Source organism: Carcharhinus amblyrhynchos, chromosome 33, assembly GCF_965287045.1.
Source record: "Carcharhinus amblyrhynchos chromosome 33, sCarAmb.v2.hapA, whole genome shotgun sequence".
NCBI lineage: Eukaryota > Metazoa > Chordata > Chondrichthyes > Carcharhiniformes > Carcharhinidae > Carcharhinus > Carcharhinus amblyrhynchos.
In genome coordinates, this window is record NC_137356.1 from 14,403,733 (window position 1) to 14,409,550 (window position 5,818).

Sequence of the window (5,818 nt, forward strand, 5' to 3'; positions counted from 1 at the left end):
GGCTTCTGCCGGATATCCCGCCCCTCACCGCGCCCCATTGGTCAGCGCCGCTGTCACGCAGCCAGGTGCGGGCGCTCATTGGCTGGTGCTCCTGCACCGATGAGGATTGGGAGGGCAGACGAAGCCCCATTGGCTGTGAGCCCCGTCACTCAGCTCGGGGGCGGGGCTTGCCGCCTCATCAACAACCTCCACTGAGAAAGACCCCCGTCAGGGGAGGCGGATATGGGGATGAGGGGAAGTGGATAAGGAGGAACATCGGGAGGTGTGTATGGGAGGGTATGAGGAGGAGGCGGGTATGGAGAACTTGAGGACGTGGGTATGGGGAGATATGGATAGCTGGGTATGGTGGATATGGGAGGTGGATACGGAGGGATGTGTGGAGGTGGATACGGAGGGATGTGTGGAGGTGGATATGGGAAAGGTGGGAGATTTGGGGAGATGGTTGTGAGGGATATGGGATGGTGAGTATTGGGGAATATGAGGCGGTGCATATGGGAAGGTTAGTATGGAGGGATATGGATGGGTGGATATGGCGAGGTGGATATGGGGGAATATGAGGAGGTTGGTATGGGGTGGTTGGTAATGGAGGGATATGGGGAGGTGGGTATGGGGGATATGGAGAGGTTGGTATGGAAGGATATGGGGAGGTGGGTATGGGGATATAGAGAGGTGGGTATGGAAGGATATGGGGAGGTGGGTACGGGGATATGGGGATGTCGGTATCGGGATGTATGGGGGGAATATAGGGGGAGATTAGTGGATATGGGGGAGTTAGGAGATGGAGAAGGGAAAGGGGAGGGGAAAATGGGGAGAGGAAATTGGGAGGGCTATGAGCTGATGTGTTGGGAGGTGGGGGGGATTGGCAGAGGGTTGTGGGATGTTGGAAGGGCAGTGGCAAAGATGGAGGGGGGTATGGGCTAGGGTGTAGGCTGTGGGCGATTGGGAAGGGAGTGGGGGAGATTGGGAAGGGGTATGGGCCGGAGAGGGGGGGGGTGTGGGAGATTAGGGAGGGTATGGGCTGGAGTGGGGGGGCCTGGGAGATTAGAGTGGGGTATGGGCTGGGGAGGGGGGTGTGGGAGATTGGTGAGGGGTTGTGGTGATTGGAGAGGAGTATGGGCTGGGGAGGCGGGGTGGGATTGATTGAGGAGAATTATGGGATGGGGAGGGGGAGTGGAGGAGATTGGGGAGGGGTATGGGCTGGGGGTTGGGGTAGATTGCGGAGGAGTATGGGCTGGGGAGGGGGATGGGGGAGATTGGGGAGGGGAGTGGGCTGGGGGGGTGGGGTAGATTGGGGAGGGGTATGATCTGGGGAGCCGGGTGGGGGAGATTGGGGAAGGGAGTGGGCTGGGGGGTGGGGTATGGTCTTGGGGGGGTGGGGGAGATTGGGGAGGGGAGTGGGCTGGGGGTGTGGGGTAGATTGGGGAGGGGTATGGTCTGGGGAGTGGGGTGGTGGAGATTGGGGAGGGGAGTGGGCTGGGGGGTGGGGTATGGTCTGGGGAGGGGCGTGGGGTAGATTGAAGAGTGGTATGGGAGGGGGAGATTGGGGAGGGGTGTGGTCTGGGGAGGGGAGGTGGGGGAGATTGGGGAGGGGAGTGGGCTGATGGGGAGTGCGTTGGGATGGGGTGAGAGTGGAATGGGTTTGAGGGATTATCTTGTGATGAAAGTTTGAACAGGTTGGGTCTATACTGATTGGAGTTTGAAGAATGAGATGTGATCTTGTTGACACTTTGTTAGACCCTGAGGGGATTTGATCAGATGGCTACCAGGAGAATGCTTGCGCTTACAGGGAAGACTAGAACCAGGGACACAGCTTCAGAATAAGATGTCCCCTTTCTCAGACTGAACTGAGGAGAATTTTCTTCTCTCCGATTGTTGTTCGTCTGTGGATTTCGCTTTCCCAAAGGCTGGATCATTCAATTTATTCAGTTATCGAGGGAGTGAAGAATTATCAGGGGACAGACTGGAAAATGGAACTGAGACCACAGGCAGACCAGCCATGGTATTATTGATTGGGAAAGCAGGCTGAAAGGGCCAAATGGCCTACTCCTGATCCAAAGTCCAATCATCCTATGTTACATCCTAGAAACTGGAAGCAGGAGTAGGTCATTCGGCCCATCAAATCTGCTCCACCATTCCTTATGATCATTCAATATCCTAATTCCCGCCCCCCCCCCCCCGCCGTTCCCCCCATATCCCTTGATCCCTTTAACCCCAAAAGTTATACCTAATTTCTTCTTGAAATCAGATAACATTTTGGCCTCAACTACTTTCAGTGGCAGTGAATTCACACGTTGACCACCCTCTGGGTGAAGAAATTTCTCCTCACCTCAGTTTTAAAAGGTTTACCCCTTATCTTCAAACTATGACCCCTAGTTCTGAACTCCTCCACCATTGGGAGCATTCTTTCTGAATCTACCTTGTCTAACCCTGTTAGAATTTTATAAGTTTCTATGAGATCCCCTCTCACTCTTCTAACTCCAAAGAATATACACCTAACCGACTTAGTCTCTCCTCATTTGACAGACCTGCCATCCCAGGAATCAGCCTGGTAAATCTTTGCTTTGCTCCCTCTATAGAAAGGACATTCTTCCTCAGACAAGGACACCAAAACTGCACACAATACTCCAGATGTGGCCTCATCAACACTCTATACATCCCTATCCCTATACTCGAATCCTCTCACTATGAAGGCCAACATACCATTTGCCTTCTTTACTGCCTGCTGTACCTGCACGCTTACTTTCAGCAATGGCGGGGCAGGCTCGAGGGGCTGGATGGCCTACTCCTGCTCCTATTTCTTATGTTCTTATGTTCTTATGAGGACACCAAGGTCTCGCTGAGTATCCACCTCTCTCAATTTAAATCCATTCAACTAATAATCTGCCTTCCTGTTATTGCTACCAAAGTGGATAACTTTGTATTTATTATTCTGCATCTGCCTTGCACATGCCCACATACTCAGCCTGTCAGCTGAAGCATCTCTGTGTCCTCCTCATAGCTCATCCTCCCACCCAACTTTGTATCATCTGCAGATTTGGAGATAATACATTTAGTTCCCTCTTCTAAATCATTAATATTGTGAACAGTTTGAGTCCTAACACAGATCCCTTGATAATGGACTGTAGAAATTTCCCCAGGCTCGCTGGTCTATAGATCCCTGTTTACCTCCCTTTTTGAATAAGGGGTTTATGTTAGCTACCCTCAAATCTGTAGGAACCATTCCAGAGTCCAAAGAATTTTGGAAATGACCACCAATGGATCTACTATTTCCAGGTCCACTTCCACAAATACTCTGGGATGAAGATTATCAGGACGTGGAGATTTATCCAACTTCAATCTCATCAATTTCCCCAAACCATTTCTCTACTAATGCTGATTTCCTTCAGCTCCTCATTAAAACATGTTTCTCTCAGAACATCTGGTACATTATTCATGTCTTCCTTTGTGAAGATATGAATAAATTTAATTCCTCGGCCATTCCCTTGTTCTCCATTATGAAATCTCATTTCTGACTATATTAGTTTTTGTCAATCTTTTTCTCTTTACATACCTATTTATGTTCCCTGATAGCTTATTTCCCTATTCTATTTTTCGCGTTTTAATCAATCCCTCGATCCTCCTTTGCTGAATTTTAAACTGCTACCAATTCTCTGGTCTATTGCTTTTCCTTTCCAGTTTGTATCTTGCTTGAATCTGATACTATCTCTAATTTCCCTTGTAAGCCATGCTTTGGTCACAGTTCCCTTACCACAAACAGGAATAAACAACCTTTAGCATTCACCCATTCATTCTTTAAATACCTCCCAATGCCTGTCCATTATCCTGTCTTTCAGTAATGTCTCCCAGTCCATCATGGCCAATTCATGTCTCATATCATCATATTGAGATCCAGGACCTCGGGACCTGATGAAGTGTATCCCAGGGTATTGTGGGAGGCTAGGGAGAAAATTGCAGGTCCCCTAGCAGAGATGTTTGAGCCATCAACAGACACAGGTGAGGTGTCTAAAAGTTGGAGAGTGGCAAATGTTCTACCTTTGTTTAAGAAGAACTGCAGGGAAAAGTCTGGGAACTACAGGCTAGTGAGCCTAACACCTGTATTGGGTAAGTTGTTAGAAAGTATTTTGAGAGACAGGATCTACAGGCATATAGAGAGGTAACGACTGATTAGGGACAGTCAGCATGGCTTTGTCAGTGGAAAAACATGTCTCACAAATTCAATTAAGTTTTTGAAGGGGTAACCAAGAAAGTAGAGGAGGGCAGTTCAGTTGACATTGTCTACATAGACTTTAGCAAGGTCTTTGACAAGGTACTGCATGGTGGGTTGTAGCATAATGTTAAATCTCACAGATTCAGGGTGAGTTAGCCAATTGGATGCAAAAGTGGCTTGACGGCAAAAGGTGGTTGTAGAGGGTTGTTTTTCAAATTGGAGGGTGACCAGTGGTGTACATGATGTGGAGATGCCGGCGTTGGACAGGGGTAAACACAGTAAGAAGTCTCACAACACCGGGTTAGAGTCCAACCAATTTATTTGATAAATCAGATAAATATTTGATATATCAAATAAATTGGTTGGACTCTAACCTGGTGTTGTGAGACTTCTTACCAGCGGTGTGCCTCAGGGATCAGTACTGGGTCCACTGTTATTTGTCATTTATATTAATGATTTGGATGAGAATTTAGGAGGCATGGTTAGTAAGTTTGCAGAAGACACCAAGATTGGTGGCATAGTGGACAATGAAGAAGCTTGGGTCACTTGGGTCATTGTCTGTGCGGAGTCTGCAAATTCTCCCTGTGTCTGCGTGGGTTTCCTCCGGGTGCTCCGGTTTCCTCCACAGTCCGAAAGATGTGCTGGTTAGTTGCAATGGACTTGCTAAATTCTCCCTCAGTGTACCAAACAGGCACCGGAGTGTGGCGACTAGGGGATTTTCACAATAACTTCATAACGGTGTTCATGTAAATCTACATTCGGCTAATAATAAACTTAAAACTCATCCTCCAGTGTTTGACACATACATTCTGGGGGATTTAATAATTAGACATTCAATATACTTTTGCATAAAATGATCTAAACAATGTTCACAGTAACTTCATTAGTGTTAATGGAAGCCTACTTGTGAAACTACGAAAACTATAAACGAAAAATAAAACTTCCTCAAAATATACTTGCTTATTATGTGGCAGGTGCTTTGCCACGTTTCCAACAGTCAGTCAGGGTAAATGGTTGTATTTCAGACTGGAGGACAGTGGTGCTCTCCAGTGCTCAGAGCCAGGATCACTATATATGTATTCATAAATATGTGGACTCGATATTGGAATACAGAGTTTTGTATCATTTGCAAATTTTGAAACTGTCCCTCGCACACCAAGATCATTAATTATATCTCAGGAAAAGCAAAGGTCCTAATACCAGCCCCTGGCAGCACCACTGCAAACCTTCCTCCAGTCTGAAAAATATCCATTGACCTTTACTCTCTGCTTCCTGGTATTCAGCTATTCCGTTTCCATTTTGATACTGTCTCTTTTATTCCAAGAGCTATAACTTCTCTCAAAAGTCTGTTTTGTGGCCCTCTATTGAATGCCTTCTGAAAGTCCATGTACACCACATCAACCGCATTACCCTCATCAACCTTTTCTGTAACTTCCTCAAAAATCTCCAGCAAGTTAGTTAAACGTGATTTCTCCTTTAGGAATTCATGATTGCTCTTCCGAATCTATCCAACGTATATTCACGTAACCACAAACTCTATCCCGAATAATTGTTTTGAGAAACTGATGGTCTGTCATTGCTGTGGTTTTTCCTTACAAACTATTTTGAATA